Genomic DNA, 18695 nt, shown 5'->3' with positions numbered 1-18695 from the left:
TCCTGAGAGGAGCTGTGTTTCTGCCACTTGGTCTGTGCTTCTGGGTTTCCAGGGATCACTCACCAGTTGTCTGTGAGAAAAAGCCCAGTGAGTTTGGGGTTCTTTAGAGGGAAACTGGGAAAGAGGTTTCCCAGATAGGCTTTTTTCCTATATTATAAAGAACAGATTGGGAGTGCCTGTGTGTGTGTTTTCCTATGCTCAGGATTGTGACAGGCAGGAATGTTACACTGTTGGGGCCTGAGACGCTAGTTCAGTCTCTACTCAGCTCCCCAGGAAAGCACAGGATTAACTCTTTTAAGACCTTAGAAGACAAAATACAGTCAATCCCTTTAATTCACATCAGTGAATTTTTTGGGTGTTCTGACATCTATTTAATATTGAGGGCAATGGCTATCTCTTCTCCTGGGTGGAGGCAAGACAGCCTCTGTGATTAAAAATGAGACCTGGCCTCACAGCCCAGAATGCCCCTTGCTCACTGGTACTTAACTTCTCCCCATTGGTGAATTAAAGACAATAATAACACCTACGTCACAGTTTTGCTGTGAAGATTTAATGAGATAATACATGTAATAATTTGCTAGCAATGCCAAAACAAAGAACCACAAACTGGGTGGCTTAAACAACTCACAGTTTTGTCTCACAGTTCTGGGGTTGTCTTCTCCCTGTGTCTTCGCATCATTCTTCTAGAGGTGTCTCCTTCTTTCCACGCAGCACTCTTTTTAGGAGGATGCAGTTGTATTGGGCCGGGGGACCATCTACTCCAGTATGACCTTAACTAATTACATCTGAAATGACCCTATTTCTAAGTAAGGTAACATTTTGAGGTACTGAGGTTTAGAACTTCAACATACAGATTTTGAGGAGATAAAATTCAACTTATAGCAATGTATATGAAGTGCTTAATTCATAATTAAGCCCCATTAATTATTAGGTATTGAAATGTTTAGTATCCATCTCTAGCCCATAGGTTCTATAAAGTCTGGGTTATAAAAGATATCAACATGGATATCAACATGGATGGCTTCCTCCTTACTCTTCTTTGAGGTCCCCAGGATATCGATTCTTCTCTCCAACAGATTCTCAGTCAGCAATTCAGAAAGTAAGAACTAGAACAATTTGAATGTAATCGTAATATTTTATCAATTGCATTAAAGTCATGCAATTGAGAGAAAAATGCATTGGCACTGTATTATATAGCTGTGTGCTATTGATGTATGTGTATATATACATACATCTAGTGACTTGTACATTCATATTATATGGACCGACACTTAGCTAGTGTGTGAGGTTCAGCATCAGACAGGCCTGTCTTCAAATCCTGGTTACCTGATTACTAACTTTGATCAGTGTCCAATTCATTATCTGTCAACTGTTTAATAATCCCCATTTCACAATACTGTTGTAAGTATTAAATGAAATAAAATACCTAAAATCCTCAGCCACGTTCTGGTGAAGATGAAGCCACTCATTAAATGGAAGCCATAATAAAATAGTTATTAGTATTACTTCAGTGTAATCACATCATTTGCACAGTTAACCTGAGATTGAGCTGCCTGCTTGGAAAAAGGAGAAAAAAAGGAAAGAGGGGAGTGAGTATGTAAATAGTAATGGGGATTGTTCTGCATATTAATATTCTTTATTACATATTTCTATATTCATGATATAGATATATTTCTATATTCATGATATATATGTATATATATATTTTTTTATATATGTATACAAACAAAACCTCAAAAACTGTGCTTCAGAGGTGATATATCACTTTGTCAGGAATAACTCCCTCATTGCCGTACGTGCTGACTTCAGAAACTGATAGCTCTTGGAAAGCCATCCATTCGTGTTATTACATCATGATATCAGATGGTCACTGTTTGTCAGGTCTCTGAGCTCCTCCCGATCTGAGAATAAACACTTTATTTATAAGGAACAATCCTGGACTTGGTTTACATTTTGCTCATTCCTGCCTTTCACTGGAGTCTTAAACATCATAAAACTTGGTGAAAACCCCTGTATTAACAGAATCGCCCAACTGGTTGAGGTAAGGTACTCTCCTTAACTGTTTCAAGTCCTATTTCTCTTACCTTCATTAACTCGTGCTGATGGTGAGGGGCCTAGACAAACGAAACCAAAAACTCAACCAGCTTTTCTGCTTCTGTATAAGTGCTTGCACTATGGGAAACTAAAAACCTAACTAGCTCCTTCCGCTTCTGTACCATTGCTTAAGGCTTGCGTTTCAGCCTCCCCGGAACTACCAGGCGGCTGCACACTGCCCAAGGCCGAAGAAACTGGCCACCCCATCACTCCACCACACTACCTTGGCAAACACCCAATCAGGAAAGGCCAGCAGCCACCCTCTGCCTTACTGAAGGAAGGGCCTAGGGAGAGAGAAGTTAACCTGTTAGTCGCCGAACAAGACCCTAGACCCGCTCTATGATTGGCTAAATTCAAAGATATCCTAAATGTTGTAATTGGATCCCGCCAAAAACCTGATGACGGGAACCAATCAAACGTGGTATATGTTCACATTTAAATACCAACCAATGACAAACCTGTAACCATAGAGATCCCCTGTCCCTCCCCACGGCTTGTTTACTCCTGTCTATAAAAAGGCTGCGAAGACTTTGTCCGGGGCCTCTCAGCGTCACCGGCGATGAGTGCGCGGAGGCCCAGGCTTAAACCTGCAAATAAACGACCCTTGCTAATTGGCTTTGACTCTGGTCTCTGGTGGTCTGTTTTTGGGGTCCCCCGAACTCTGGGCGTTTCAATGGGAATGTCCTCATCACTCTGCCAGGCCCCAGAGTATCCTCCCAGAGAACAGATAGATTGAAGCATTTAATCTGTTGGAATGGTAGAATCTTCCATGTACTTGAATTTGATACATTTCTGTGTCATTTTCAGAAAGAGTTCCAGTTCTAGATTTGCAGACACAGATTCTAAACCATAATTTAAGATTTAATGAGCATTCATATTTATCAAAGCAGCTTGAGTTTATCCCAGCTGCAACAGTTGACCTAATCGGTTAGTTATTATTATTTAGTTTTTATTTATTTTATCAATGCACAAAACTGCCAGTTTGTAAATAAAAAACACATTTCAAATGGATCTATTTTAATTTCCACTTTTAAGATTTTCCACATTGATTTCTAAAGTTCTCAGTATAATATTTTTCACCTAGTGAGTTCCATAATGCACTGTGATGATTCTTTGATATTGAAGAGGTACATACCAACAAGATTGGGTTCATTTTATTAGTGATTGAGGTACTTGATTACTCTGTAGAGGTAGGCCTACTGGGACCGTGGTATTTTTAAAACTTTAAAATATCATAAGCATAGTCAGTATCTCAAAAATATCAACAACTTTGATTCCAAGAATATTTTTAATGCTTACTGAAGCATTTAAAAGACGAGTGGCCAGTGATTAAAAACCTTTAGCAAATAATCATCCATAATGGGCTTTATTTAGCCAATTCCAGGAGGCCAGTAAGAAAAAAATATTTTGTTTGCCAAAAGCATTTAATAAAATCAATTGCTTTACAAGCTAATGATTAAAAAACTGTTAAGACCAAAGTAGATCTGAGGCGCCTGGGTGGCTCAGTCAGTTAAGCAGCCAACTTTGGCTCAGGTCATAATCTCACAGTTCGTCGGTTCGAGCCCCGCGTCAGGCTCTGTGCTGACGGCTAGCTCAGAGCCTGGAGCCTGTTTTGGATTCTGTGTCTCCCTCTCTCTCTGACCCTCCCCTGCTCACCCTGTCTCTCTCTCCCTCAGAAATAAATTAAAAAGACATTTAAAAGTTTTTAGGAAAAAAAAGACCAAAGTAGGTCTTCTTAAAATATTTGCAGGATAAATAAGGTGTAAAAGCAGAAGAAATAACATGTTTAGCCATTCAATTCACTTTCTTCTAGCAACCTACACTATCTGAAAATTGTACTAAGATTTTTTTTTTTTAAGTCATGTTAGGGAAAATAAAGAGAAGGCGAAAAAGGAAAGATACAAAAGGAGACCAAGGGAGCACTTTTGTTTTTCTTCCAAATTAGGAGGGTGTGGAGAAAGCAGAACGGCAGACGAAGGTCATCAGGGCAGGGCCCTGTACCTAAATTCTTGCTGCAGGGTCAGATAAGACAGGCCAAAAAATGCAATTAGTCTCACTGCAGGTTTGAAGCCCAGCTTCAAACCAGGAAACTGACAAACCTGCAATTTTTCTGATCCTTTGTTTTTACTTCAACTGCTATTCCATCCACGCTCTTACTTCACTGGTTTTTCTAATAGCTTTGATAGGTGTCAGATTTTTTTACCTAAAACTATGAATATCTTTTCAATGCTATATTTGATTACTGTCAATTTTTTTTATTAAATATGTTGCCCATATTCTTTCTAAAAAAAAAAAAGAAAGAAAAAGTATAGTATCAGTTTACTGATGCTAGTTAATCTCCTTGTAAATCTATGTAAATATCTTTGCCTAGCTACCTGGTGCCCTGAAATTTGCACAGACACTTTGTTTCACATTCTGTGGGATCCATGGGAACAACATGATACCTAATCACATTTCCAGGAGAATTCTGAAATCTTAACGCAGAATCTTCCATTCCATGAAGGACTAGCTTATGGTTTAGCAAAGACACATTGTCCCTGCTGTTTCTCCCTTGCAAATTAACGTGACTAATACCACAATGCAAAATTACTGCCTGTAGTCTCACTGCACCCTACTAACCAAACATGAAACTATTTAAAATCTTTGTTTGAAATACAAGTTAAATTGTGTTGTTGTGTTTTTAATTTTTATGTGTGTTTATTTATTTTTGAGAGCGAGAGAGAAGGAGACACAGAATCCAAAGCAGGCTCCAGGCTCTGAGCTGTCAGCACAGAGCCCAACGTGGGGCTGGAACCCACCGAGCACAAGATCATCACCTGAGCCAAAGTTGGACACCTAACCAACTGAGCCCCCCAGGCGCCCCCAAGTCGTGTTTTAAAATACATCATGAGTCGAGGCACCTGGGTGTCTCAGTCGGTTAAGTGTCTGACTTCGGCTCAGGGTCATGATCTCACAGTTTGTGTGTTCCAGCCCTGCATCTGACTCTGTGCTGACAGCTCAGAGCCTGGAGGCTGCTTCAGATTCTGTGTCTCCCTCTCTCTCTGCCCCTCCCCCACTCACACTGCGTGTGTGTCTCTCTCTCTGGCTCAAAAATAAATGAGCATAAAAAATTTTTTTAAAAATTTTGTCATGAGTCAATAAATTTATTATTCCTTCAAAACCTCTCTGGGACTCTTATACTAAGCAATCACAGTGTGGGAGGTAAGCTATGGAATTCTTGGTAGATGTACCACAATTGCAAAGAGAAATGCCATCTCATTTAGTCACAAGAAAACCTACTCTGATAGGTGATGGAGATTTTCCCCTGGGTAGGGAAAATTTTTCCTCATATTCAATAGTCATCAGAGAAGTGACCGACTTCTGAAAGTCAGTCCCATGAGTTCACCCATCAGTGTGACGACGACACTGTATCCATTTCCACTTTCTCTTTCTGGAGAAGAGTCAATGGAAGTCAGAATCAGGCAATAGCCATTTCTAGTAAACAGTACAGAATATCCTTCAAAAACCTCAAGTGAGGGGTGCCTAGGTGGTTCAGCCGGTTAAGCATTTGATTCTTGGCTTTGGCTTAGGTCATGACCTCACAGTTTGTAGGTTTGAGCCCCACATTGGGCTCTGACAGCACAGAGCCTGCTTGAGATTTTCTCTCTCTCTTTTTCTTTCTGACCCTCCCCACTTATGGTCTCTCTCTTCCTCTCAAAATAAATAAATACATAAATACATAAAACCTCAAGTGATACAGGGGCGCCTTGATGGCTTAGTCGGTTAAGCGTCCGACTTTCGCTTAGGTCATGATCTCGCGGTTCGTGGGTTCAAGCCCCGCGTCGGGCTCTGTGCTGACTGCCAGCCAGCTCAGAGCCTGGAGCCTGTTTCAGTCTGTGACTCCCTCTCTCTCTGACCCTCCCCTGCTCACGCTCTCTCTCTCTCTGTCTCTCTCCTAGAAATAAATAAAAACATTTTTAAAAAATTTAAAAAAAAACACCTCAAGTGATACAATAGGCTCAAATCAGCCATTCTACTGCTCCAAGTAACTGATAGTAGTAACATGGAAAAAATAACAATCAAGATAGAGATTTTCTTTTGTCTGGCCTAGATTATTTTCATGCATTCTGTAAAATTTAATCTGCTATATTTCCAGGGGTTCATACCTTGAAAGAAATCAAACAGGTATATAAGAGAAACAAACTAGTTAGCCTGAGAGAAACCTACTTTACCCAAAATACTTCATCCATTTCCTCCATTCTACTTTCTATTTTATTGGTTAAAAACACATTTAAAACACTGTGCCTTTCCACTGGGCTATCCTTGGTTATGACTAATCCTGGGAACCTGATTTCATGGACTAATCCTACATTTCTCACTATTAACCAATGCTTACATTTACTTACTTTGCTTTAGGAAGAGCACTGGAAAAATTAGGAATGGCTAAGAGTAGATCATGAATAGTGCATATTTGGTACTGGATAAAAGTGTTCTGAAGGCCAGAAAAAATTTCTGAAATCCGTGTCAAAGTTTTCCTTCTCAGCTAGTTTCCACCTTCTCACTTAGTTAATAACTGTTTCAGACATTGGAGGATGAAGCCACATCAAGCATTGCTTTGGAATGTGAGAGCAGAAATAGCTCTCTTTAGTAGCAAGCAAGTAAACACTGGAAAATAAAGCAACAATGTAAACATTACTTCATCTAGTCCCCTAAGTGACTTTATTTGATCCTTCCTGCTTATCTACCCTTCTGCAGAATATGAATGCTCAGAAGTCAGTAAGCCGTCTGATATCTTCTTTGAAAGATCAAGAATACATACTAGTATTGATAATTCTTGGCATTTTTATTATTTGATAGTTTTCTTCTCTAGAATTTTCCTTGTGTAGTTATTATTTAAGATAGTAGTGCTCAGAGAAATACCACAAGTGATAGCTAGGAGCAGCAAGAAAAGATGCCCCGTTTACCAAGAATGGTGCTTTCCAAAATGGCCCTAAAGGATTCCAGTAAGTATGCCGGCCAAAGAGATTTTGCCCTGGCTAATCCATTTTTAAAACCATTAAACAAACTAAACAGGTTTTTAACCCTATCGTAGACTTGGGCACACCTTGGGAAAGAGTTAGACTGAGTTTCTCGAATATATTTGACCAAAGAAAACTTTATTTAAACAACATCAATTAACAGTTCTGCATTACAGTTTTGTAAGCAGCTCGTATAGGAACACGGAAATCCTGAAAGCATGAAACACCGTCGTCCAAGAGGATGCATGAACATGGTACTGTAGCCCCTTCTAGTATGCCAGAAAGTTCCCAGATGTACAGCATACGGTGATTCCTGCAACTGTGTCTTCTGCTGCCTGCCCCGAGGGCTGACCTAATCCGTTCTTTGTGATCTGTCTTTAGATGACCCAGTTCATCTACACCAGTGAAAGGAAGTGGCACAGATGATTTTTTAAACTAAGGATTTGCAAACTTCCAGCATCACCTTTGTGTGCCACAGTTTGGTAATTCACAAAGTTAACATTCCCATGACAATAATTAAACTTAGATGTCACTGGAGAGATTGACTGCCTTCGATTTTCCCTTGTTCTGTCAACTAACACCTGCCATCAGTGCAATTGTCCTAACAGTTTTGTTTTTCAGATTTCAGGGTTTTTTTCTTTCTAGCATGATCCTCTATAACGTCTAATATTTAATACTATGGTTGTGATGTGATAAATACACGAAGCGTTTTTAGAAATCTACAAAGTCCTTTTCCTTTTCTTCAGTTTCATTGTGAAATAATGATAGTAATACATGTTTCTTGTGGTTTCCTGAGGGTTCAGAAACATGCATCGAGTACAATGACCGGAATAGAACATACTCAAAAAATGTATTTTCCACTTTTCTGCCCTATTTACACATATATTCCTCATTTTCCAGCCAGCTTTTTGCAACAGGTATAGAAATACATGAGCATCAGTCATGTCAAATGACTTTATTGCCCCCCAGTTTTTTAAAGCCAATTATCAACTGGAAATAAATACCTCTTTTTAAAATGTACATCCTGGGGCACCTGGGTGGCTCAGTTGGTTAAGCGTCCAACTTCAGCTTTGGTAATGATCTCACAGTTCGTGGGTTCGAGCCCCGCATCAGGCTCTGTGCTGACAGCTAGCTCAGAGCCTGGAGCCTGCTTCGGATGCTGTGTCTCCCTCTCTCTCTGACCCTCCCCTGCTCACACTGTCTCTCTCTGTCTCTCTCTGTGTCAGAAATAAATTTTTAAAAAAATTTAAAAATTTTTTAAAAAATGTACATCCATCCTGATTGTTCATTTATTAAGTGTACTTACAGTAAAGATTGGAAATGGTTTCCTGTAATTCTGGAAAAACAAAAAATTTCATGAGTCTTATTTGAGGTAGCTATACTAAACATAGAATTTATTTCTTTTTCTATTTTTAACATTTTTCTTAGTGTTTATTTTGAAAAAGGGAGAGAGGAAGCTGGGGTGGGGCAGAGAAAGAAAGGGAAACAGAGTATCCAAAGCAGGCTCCACACTGTCAGCACGGAGCCCAATGTGGGGCTTGAACTCACAAGCCACGAGATCATAAGTTGGACACTTAACTGACTGCGCCACCCAGGGGACCCATTACTGTTTTTTTAATGTTTTTCTTTCTTATTTTAAGTTTTTATTTTAATTCCAGTTAGTTCACACACAGTGCTATATTAGTTTCAGGTGTACAATACAGTAAAACCTTGGTTTTGTGAGCATAATTCATTCCGAAAACATGCTTGTAATGCAAAGCACTTGTATATCATAAAGAATTTCAAGAACCATTGGCTCAGTTGTGATCATGTGACATTCAGTGTCAGGTATTATTCGTATTGCAAGACACTGCTCATTTATCAACTCAAAATGTATTAGAAATATTTGCTCATCTCATGAAACACTCACAGAACAAGTTACCCACAATTCAAGGTTTTACTGTCATAGTGATTCAACAAGTCCATTCATCACCCAGTACTCATCACAAGTGCACTTCTTAGTCCCTGTCACCTATTTGACCCATCCCCCCCCCACCTCCCCTCTGGTAACCATCAGTTTGTTATTGATAATTAAGAGTATTTCTTGACTTCTCTCTCTCTTTCTCTTTTTTTCCCTTTGCTCATTTGTTTTGTTTACTAAATTTACATTAAAGTGAAATCATATGGTATTTGTCCTTCTCTGACTGACTTACTTTACTTAGCTGTGCACTCTGTATCTCCATCCATGTCATTTCAAATGGCTAGATTTCATTCTTTTTAGGGCTAATAATATTCTTGTGTGTGTGTGTGTGTGTGTGTGTGTGTGTGCATGCTTCCATATCTTGACTACTGTAAATAATGCTGCTATAAGCATAAGACAGCATGTACCCCTTTGAATTAGTGATCTTATATTCTTTGAGTAAATACCAGTATAGTACAATTACTGGATTATGAAAATGATCTATTTTTAACTTTTTGAGGGACCTCCATACTCCTTCCACAGTGGCTACCAGTTCGCATTCCCACCAACAATGTAAGAGGGTTCCTTTCCCTCTACATCCTTGCCAACATTTGTTGTTTCTTGTGTTTTTGATTTAACCACTCTGGCAGGTGTGAGGTGACATCTCATTGTGGTTTTGATTTGCATTTCCCTGATGATGAGTGATGTTGAGCATCTTTTCATGTGTCTGTTGGCCATCTGGATGTCTTCTTTTGAGAAATTATCTGTTCGTGTTCCTTTAATCACTATTAAATAACATTAGACAAATGGAATTCTTGCTAATGATTCTGATGTCCAATCTTACAAATTAGGTAATTCATGTGGTATTACACTTTAATTATAAGCCACATTAAAATTTTTTTTCATGACAGCAATGTAACCTGGATTTTAAGAGACTGGTATTTTAATCCCTTCTTTGTGCTTTTAAAAAATGGGTTTTTCAGGGGCTCCTGGGTGGCTCAGTTGGTTGGGTGTCTGACTTCGGCTCAGGTCATGATCTCACGGTTCGTGGGTTCAAGCCCCGCATAGGGCTCTGTGCTGACAGCTCAGAGCCTGGAGCCTGCTTCATGTTCTTTATCTCCCTCTCTCTCTGACCCTCCCCTGCTTATGCTGTCTCTCTCTCTCTCTCTCGCTCTCTCTCTCTCTCTCTCAGAAATAAATAAAAATATTTAAAAAATTTTTAAAAATAGGTTCTTCAAGCTATAGATTTTGTCTGTTTAAAATAATATAATAATATAGTGGAATAATAGTACCACAGTAAGGATCAAATTAGGTAATTGACAAACTCCATGAATCTAAAATCCCACGCAGGAGAAGTGAGTTTCACAAATTGATAAAGAGGCCTACTCACCTACTCATGGTCAGATCCAGTGAGTCTCAAGGTACAAGCATAGTTATTAGTAAGTAAATACCCTTAATAATGATCAAAGGAGACTCAGAAATTTCAGAGAAGGGAGGATGGAAGGTTGCTCAGACTCCTGAGAAAGGAACCAGTATAAACAAGGTAATGAAGAGCTGTTGTCATGCTAAATAGTTTGGGCCTGATTTTGAAGGNGCTACATGGGTAAAGGGCATTAAGGAATCTACTCTTGAAATCATTGTTGTACTATAGGCTAACTAACTTGGATGTAAATTTAAAACTTTTAATTAAAAAAATTTTTTAAATCCCCCCCAAAAAAAGCAGGTAAGTAAAACAGTCATAGTTATTTTTAAGGAAGAGAATTAGAAATTCAATATGAAGGGGCAAAGTGGTGACCCTTTCGGAAACAAAGTGGTGAAAAAGAAAACAGCTAGGCGGCTACACATTAGGAAAAACATGATAAAACTTGACTTACGGCGGCAATTGCCAAGAAGAGCAAAATCAAGAAACTTGTATGTTGGTAAACATACAGCCAGGTATCATCTTGTAATCATCAGAGCAAAGAATAACTTCTATTCCACAAAGAAATGTGTCGCTATGCAAGTGAAGTCTAAACCACAGGCTTTTTGCTCAGATGGTAGTAATAGTTACAAATTTAATAATGACACTCTTACCTACTTGCAAAATTTACTCAGAATTATATCTGAAATGTTAAATTGCGGAGGGTGGCTATAGTCTTGTAAAGAATTAATGGTAAGGCTTATGAGGGTTGAAGTATTTCCAAAAGCAATGTTGTTGTGTGATGGTAGAACATCTTCTGTTCTTGAAATCTGCAGAGGTATTTCTTCTGAGGCTAGAGACACTAAAATCATCTCCCTCTTGATCCTACCCCATGATTACTCCTCACAAAGCAGGGATGTTGAAAGTTCCTATACACAAGCTCAGTAAATGAGAAAACTGCCAGCCCACAGGTTAAGTCGTGACAATGCTTCATTAGGTCAAAATGAACTGCTGTCTCCATTCTGAAGTGAATCACAATCCGCAATAGGTTCTCCTGACATGTAAAGTCAATCTAGTCCAAAATACATTGATATTTTAGTTGGACATAAGCAGTAATGGGATTAAATCAGTAGAGGACAAACCACCTATCTTCACAATCTTCACAGGGAATATAGGAGACAGAAATCAGTTGATACCTCTTTATTATAGCATAAAACCACAACCACCAAACAAATCCAAGCTCCTTTTCATCTCAAGGACTTGGCACATGGAGTTCTTCTTGGAAAATTTTTCCTAATGATTACATGTTGCTAATTAGTGCAGTTAAGGGCTAGGAGGTGTGTGCCATAAATCTTCTGATTTGGGTAGGATCCATGGGAGCCATAGCTTGATCTTCTGAAGAATTCTACCTCTTGGGAAATATCATTATTTTAAGGCACACTAGATGCATCATTAAAGGACAACTTTAATAGCTGCCTAAGCACAATTTAGAAAGCAAATAGCTCTATAGTACTTCTAATTTTAGCTTCTTTAATTCTCAAAACATTCTTGAGCTCTCTGTTTTGCATTTTCTTTTGAGTATTGCTCTGAGGAAATCACTAATCTTATAAAACCATAATCATAAGTGATGACAAATGTCACAGTCATCACAAACTATATCCTATTGCTATTTTCAACTCCTCTAATGGTTCAAATTTTACAAACTGGTATACTTGGCTCTGAGATTTCAAAATGATATATTTAAATAATTGACTCCTTCAAACATTTTTCTCTGTGTTTATGTTTGATATCCTTTGTTTATCTCCCAGAGACCAATGACATATTCTTCTTAAGAGGGAGAGGAATTTTCCTGAGTGGAATCCTTTCTTGAAAAACTTCAGCCTAGGTTATTTTCTTCTGTAGTTTTTTTTTTCTTCTTCTTACCTTAGAAATGCCACTTACTTGTACTTCTATAAAACACTGTATTTTTAATGCCTTTAGAATGAGATTTTGAGTGTAAGTATTTTTATTCAGTTTGGGTCCATTTATTCTCTACTATCATTCTAATTGTTTTGAATAAAATCTACTATAATAATTTACTTGTCCCAAAACTATTAGTATTATATTTTATTTGGAAACCGAAAAAGTTTCAGTACTACCCACCCCCAACCTTGAAACCCAACAACTGACTCAAGATTTATTTTACTAGAGTAGGAAATTATTTTAAAACCAACTGGACTCAAATAGGAGTGGAAAATGTAAGGATCAAAGAAGATTATAAACATTGGAAGTGTAAGGTAGGAAAATGTAAAATTGATCCAAATAGCCTTGTTCATTTTCTTTAAAAACAACAAAAATGGGGTTTTTGGTTAGTGGTAAAACATAAGCAATATGGCAATATTTCTAGACTACTAGGGGAATCTTGCCAGTCTAATGACAACAAAAGTCTTCTTGACACCAGTAAGAGAGATGTGACCAGCTAAACCTCGGCCTCACTTCCGTCTGCTTTGTTTGTTTATACGTGACTCTTACGTCAATCTGTAGCATGCTGTGTTCTCTAGCCCCTTCCTGCAGAGCTCTGGCATTTTTCAAGTCCAATTTGTTTCAGGATGGAGCAAAAGCAGTCTTTAGGAAAGGAATTAAATGGCCAGTAATAAAATAGTGATACAACTTTGCATTGTCAGAAAGCTTCCCGGATCTTCGTAGTATGTTTCGTATCCTGCCATCTGTGACTGGTTAGCATAGTTGATTAAGCCAGTGGTTCTCAAAGTGGATTCCTCAGATCTGCAGTGCCCTGGGACCTTCCCCGGGACCTTGTTAGAAATACAAATTTTCTGGCCCTACTTAAGACCAATTGAATCAGTCACTGGGCTGGGGCCCAGCAACTGAGCAAGTCTTTCATGAAAAACAACGCATGCTAATATTTGAGAACTGCTGGGTAATAAACCATTGATAACAAACTCAATCCCTGTATGGGTCAGTTTCTGTAACTTTATCTCAATATCACAGACTGTATGCCTGTTGTGGGCTGAATTGTGTCCCTCCAAAATTAGCATGTTCAAGTCTTAATCCCCCAGTTCCATAGAAGGTGACTGGATTTAAAGATACAGTCTTTAAAGGTGTAATTAATGTTAAATGAGGTCACTAGGGTGGGCCCTAGTCTAATATGACTGGTGTCCTTATAAGAAGAGGAGGTTATATACTGATGAAAGCCATTTGAAGACACAGGGAGAAGACAGCCACCTACAAGATAGGGAGACAGGCCTCAGAAGAAATCAACCTTACCAACATCTCAGACTTGCAGCCTCCAGAATTGTGAAGATAGAAATCTCTGTTGTGTAAGCCGCCCAGTCTGTGGTACTTGGTCATGGCAGCTCTAGCACACTAACACAACTCCTAATTAACCCACTTAGCCATCTGCAAACTATTGGTCATGGGGGACACCTGGCAAAAAGGGAAAATAGCATTACATACAATTATGTGGCACATACATAAAATTTCTTGACTAAAAAGCAATTCAAAGCCCGTGTTCTACTGGTGATAGGTCATAGGGTCATTGTTGAATCCTAAGGGTAGTACTACTTTTATTATTGTGTAAGTCTAAACTAGTATTCCCAAGCTGAATTAGTAAGAGAGTCCAGGTGAATTAAGCTCAATATTTCAAAAACCCTAATAAAAATCTACCCCAGATAAGATTCTAAGAATACAACTAAAAAAAAATTTTTATTCTAAAATTGCTATCATGATGTTTGGTCTATTATTTATACATTTGGTATTAAAAAAAATAAGGTACATGGCACAAAATAAATAAATAAGTGAATTAAAAAAATACAATTTCTAAAGGTAAAAAATAAAACTCTAACTGTAGAAAATGACATACGGGGATATAGTTATAATCTTTGATGGACAGAAAGCCTTTTTAAAAATTTTTTTAAGAATTCTTCATTTTTCAGAGACAGAGACAGAGCGTGAGTAGGGGAGGGGCAGAGACAGAAAGAGACACAGAATCTGAAGCAGGCTCCAGACTCTGAGCTATCAGCACAGAGCCCTACAGGGCACTCGAATTCACAGACCTTGAGATCATTACCTGAGCTGAAGTCGGACCCCAAACTGCCTGAGCCACCAGGCACCTCAAGAACAGAAAGTCTTTGTAAACCAGAAACAAAACAATGAATCCATGAAAGGTTAGTTCTACGTAAAAATGTAGAACTCTAGTATGTTGACAGATACCTTCAATTCAGAAGAAAATAGCAGCCTGGGAGAAAAGTATTTGTAACATTGATTAAAAAAATAGGGGTGCTTCAGTGACTCAGTCAGTTAAGCATCTGACTTTGGCTCAGGTCATGATCTCATAGTTCCTGAGTTTGAGTCCCGCACTGGGCTCTGTGCTGATAGCTCAAAGCCTAGAGCCTGCTTCATGATTCTGTGTCTTCCTCTCTGTCTGTTCCTCCCCTGCTGGAACTCTGTCTCTCTCTCTCAAAAATAATAAGCATTTAAAAAAAATTTTTTTAATGTTTTTTTTTTTACAAATAGTTTACTGTCAAAATGGTTTCCATATAACACCCAGTGCTCATCCCCACAAGTGCCCTCCTCCATGCCCATCTTCCCCCTACCCCCCCACATCCATCAGTCCTCAGTTTGTTTCTCAGCATTCAAGAGTCTCTCATGGTTTGCCTTAAATGTTTTTAAATTAAGTCTCATATGGACTGAGTGGTGTTCATCCTCACCCCCAAATTCATGTGCTTAAGGCCTATTCCTCAGTGTGATGGTATTTGAAGATGGGCCTTTGGGAACTAACTAGGTTTAGATGAGGTCATGAAAGTGGGATCTTCATGATGGGATCCTTTGGGACCCCCCCCTCTAATCTCTCTCTCTCTCCACTTCATCTTCCCCCCTTTCTCCACCGTGTGAGGGTACAGCAAGAAGATGGCCAGGAAGCGAGCTCTCACCCGGTACTTCATTGACTGGCACCTTGATCTTGGACTTCTCATCCTCCAGAACGGTGAGGCATCAACTTCTCTCATTTAAGCAGCCAGGCTATGGTAGTTTGTGATAGCAGCCCAAGTTGTATATCCTTAATATACATAGACCTCCTCAAAGTCAGTAGTAAAAAAAAACATATAAAAATGAAAGGTCAGGAACAGAAAATTTACAGAGGAAGTTGAAATGACTAATAAAGGTATGAAAAATAATGCTCAGCCTTTAGCAATGGGAAATACAAGTAACATAACAAAGTATTAAGTATGATTTATTTTTGCTAATCACATGGGTGACAATAAAAAGATTGCTGAAATAAACAGTAGGTGGTGTCAGGTATAGGACCTTTTCTTAAGAAGAGAATGGGAGGGAGAGCCTGGGTGGTTCAGGTCATGACCTCAAGGTTTCTGAGTTCAAGCCCTGCATTGAGCTCTGCACTGATGGTGTGAAGCCTGCTTGGGATTCTCTCCCTTCTGCCTCTCTCTGCCCCTCCCATGTGCTCTCTCTCTTTCAATAGATAAATAAACTTTTTTAAGAAAAGAGTAAGAGAATGGGAGTACATATGCTGCCATGTGGCAATTTCTATGGACATGGAAAACACACATGGCCTTTACTCAATATTCCCACAAAACATAAAAAAAGGGTAAGGATGCGCATATTGAATAGCCTTATTTGAAAGAGGGAAATAACTGAAAACAAAAACAGCTCTCCTTCAACAGGAAAAAATTGTTATTTAAATCATGGTACACTTGTATTATGTAAGAGTATTTAGTTGTTAAAAAGAATGCTCTGTATGTACCAAAATGGGTTGTTGAAAACTGTAAGTTTTACAAAACAACCGTATATCTAATGGAATCTTATTATTTAGGTATAAACAAGGATAGGATTGCCTTACTTAACACGGGAAAGTTAGCACTACAGAAGTCATTTCACTGATCTGGGGTTTAACCAATAAGATAATTAAAAAATAACTTTCCATGATTTTATAAGTGGAAATGTAAAGTGCACTTCAAATCCAAAATACAGTTCCTTTAGATTTCAATAGTTCTGCCTCTGTTTTTCTATAAGATCTATAGTTAATATAAAATGGCATTTTCATTATTCTTTCATAACTATCTATATTGTTAACTAAAAATATGTTCAATGAATGTGAGATTTTTGACAGCATAAAAATCTTCACACCACTTTCTCATATTGCATAGCATACCTTTATCATATTGCATTCAGGTGGTATTTTGGAGTCAGAAAGGCAGCTCTACCAGAAATTCTTTGCAATAACTTCCTATGGCAGCTTTGAACAAAATACTTGGTCACTATGAACGTACATCTCAAGATTACTAAGATTTAGTTTTAGCCGGGTTTCTGATTTGTTTTACATACTTCAAGTTTAGGTTGGAAACGAAGTGACCGTTCTTACTTGGAGGAAAAAAACAGTTTAATCTCTCTCTAGCGCTATTACACCACTTCAGATTTTCTGACAGTTTGCTAGAATTCAATGGCACGGGGTTTACAAAGATAAATATATTCTATTCTAAGGAAACTGAAAGTGCAAAGACAAAAATGTATTTCAAGCATCCTCATTTATTGGAAGAGCAGCCTTTCCGGACTGAGCTGCAACTAGGCAATGTTTGGGCAGCGCCCAGACGCGTCTCACTTCCTGCCTTTTTCGAGACCAAGTTTTTTCACCTTTTATTTGATAGTGGTTTTAAATCTTCTAAAGTTTCTAGTAATGGCAAGCAACATATGTGGCATTCATTCTCTCTTATCTTTATAGATTATAAGCTACTTAGAGGAATGAATCCTAAATGCTTTCATCCCATGATATCTTAAATTTAAAAAAAATTTTTTTAAGTCAGGGTTGAATTATACTATAGGAAGGTATGAATGAAAATATTTGACCTAATATGGAAATCATTAGTGCTGTCTACCAACTATTTTCAGTTCTCCTTCTGGGCGTATCATAGTATTGCCCCAATTTGCCTCCCTTAAAGGTCATAGGGCCATCACTTGCTTTGTCCAGAGATGTGTGAGCGAAAGTAATATGTCTTATTCAGGTGGAAGCTCTAAAAACCAGTTCACGATTCACCATGCTTTCTTCCTCTGTGGCACGGCAGACAACAACATATAGGACGGTGGCTGCTTTGTCACCTAAAGTCTCTGAGTCATTACAATGAAAAGAGCTCACTTTCTGAGTGGACAGAGCCATAGGTGAGAATTTGGGGGTTCATTGTTATCACAGGCATTTCTCTACTATCCTGACACATTTAGGCCACTATATTTTGGAAATTTTCAGATTCTCATCAAAATTATGACCTGCTGGGGTGCCTGGGTGGATCAGTTGGTAAAGTGTCTGACTTCAGCTCAGGTCATGATCTCACAGCTCGTGAGTTCAAACCCTGCATTGGGCTCTGTGCTGACAGCTCAGAGCGTGAAGCCTGCTTCAGATTCTGTGTCTCCCTCTCTCTCTGCCCCTCTACCACTCACACTCTGTCTCTCAAAAATAAATAAAACATCGAAAAAAAATTTAAATTATGGCCTGCTCAGGTGAATCACCAAGGAAAGAAAGAAAGAAAGAAAGAAAGAAAGAAAGAAAGAAAGAAAGAAAGAAAGAAAGAAAGAAAGCAACTGCCACAGAAAAGTAGGCAGGAGACACATACCAAAGATAATAAGGAAAACAAGTTGAAATTCTTCCCACCGAATAGATAAAAATGGAAGTTTAGAGTCAAGAGTTCCAAGCTTTATATGACCTTCCTAAATATAGATTCTTGATAAACACTAGTCCAAGTTTATTATAAATCATTGGTTTCAAGTTTTAAGCTAAAACACTAAATTACATGGGTTGCATACTGATACAAGCAACAAAATATACACATCACTTTAATCTCATACAGTACAGCACATACAAAGAACACAAAATATATTTATTCACATAACACATTACATCTACTCTTAAAATGCATCAGTAACAAGTTAAGTCCAACATTATTTACCAGGTGGTAAAATATTCTGACACCTAGATGAAGAAGCAAGAAAATGTCCATTCCCATCCTTCATATTCTGACCATAGTTTAGTAATTTGGAACAATGATAGCACTACAGGTGAAGCTAGCAGCAGGTTTCATAAAAAGTTCATCTATGTATTTAGCAGGCACTCTTATCTGGGGTCTAAATTCAGAACAGACACAAAGCTAGAGCGAGTTTTTCTTTTACAGACTGAAAATGAGCAAACAAGACCATTTATCCAATAAAACGTGTGTGTGTGTGTGTGTGTGTGTGTGTGTGTGTGTTAGCTTTTGAGTATTTTGTACTT

Source organism: Crocuta crocuta, unplaced genomic scaffold (assembly GCF_008692635.1).
Source record: "Crocuta crocuta isolate KB4526 unplaced genomic scaffold, BGI_CrCroc_1.0 scaffold125, whole genome shotgun sequence".
Classification (NCBI taxonomy): domain Eukaryota; kingdom Metazoa; phylum Chordata; class Mammalia; order Carnivora; family Hyaenidae; genus Crocuta; species Crocuta crocuta.
This window is presented reverse-complemented; position numbering follows the sequence as displayed.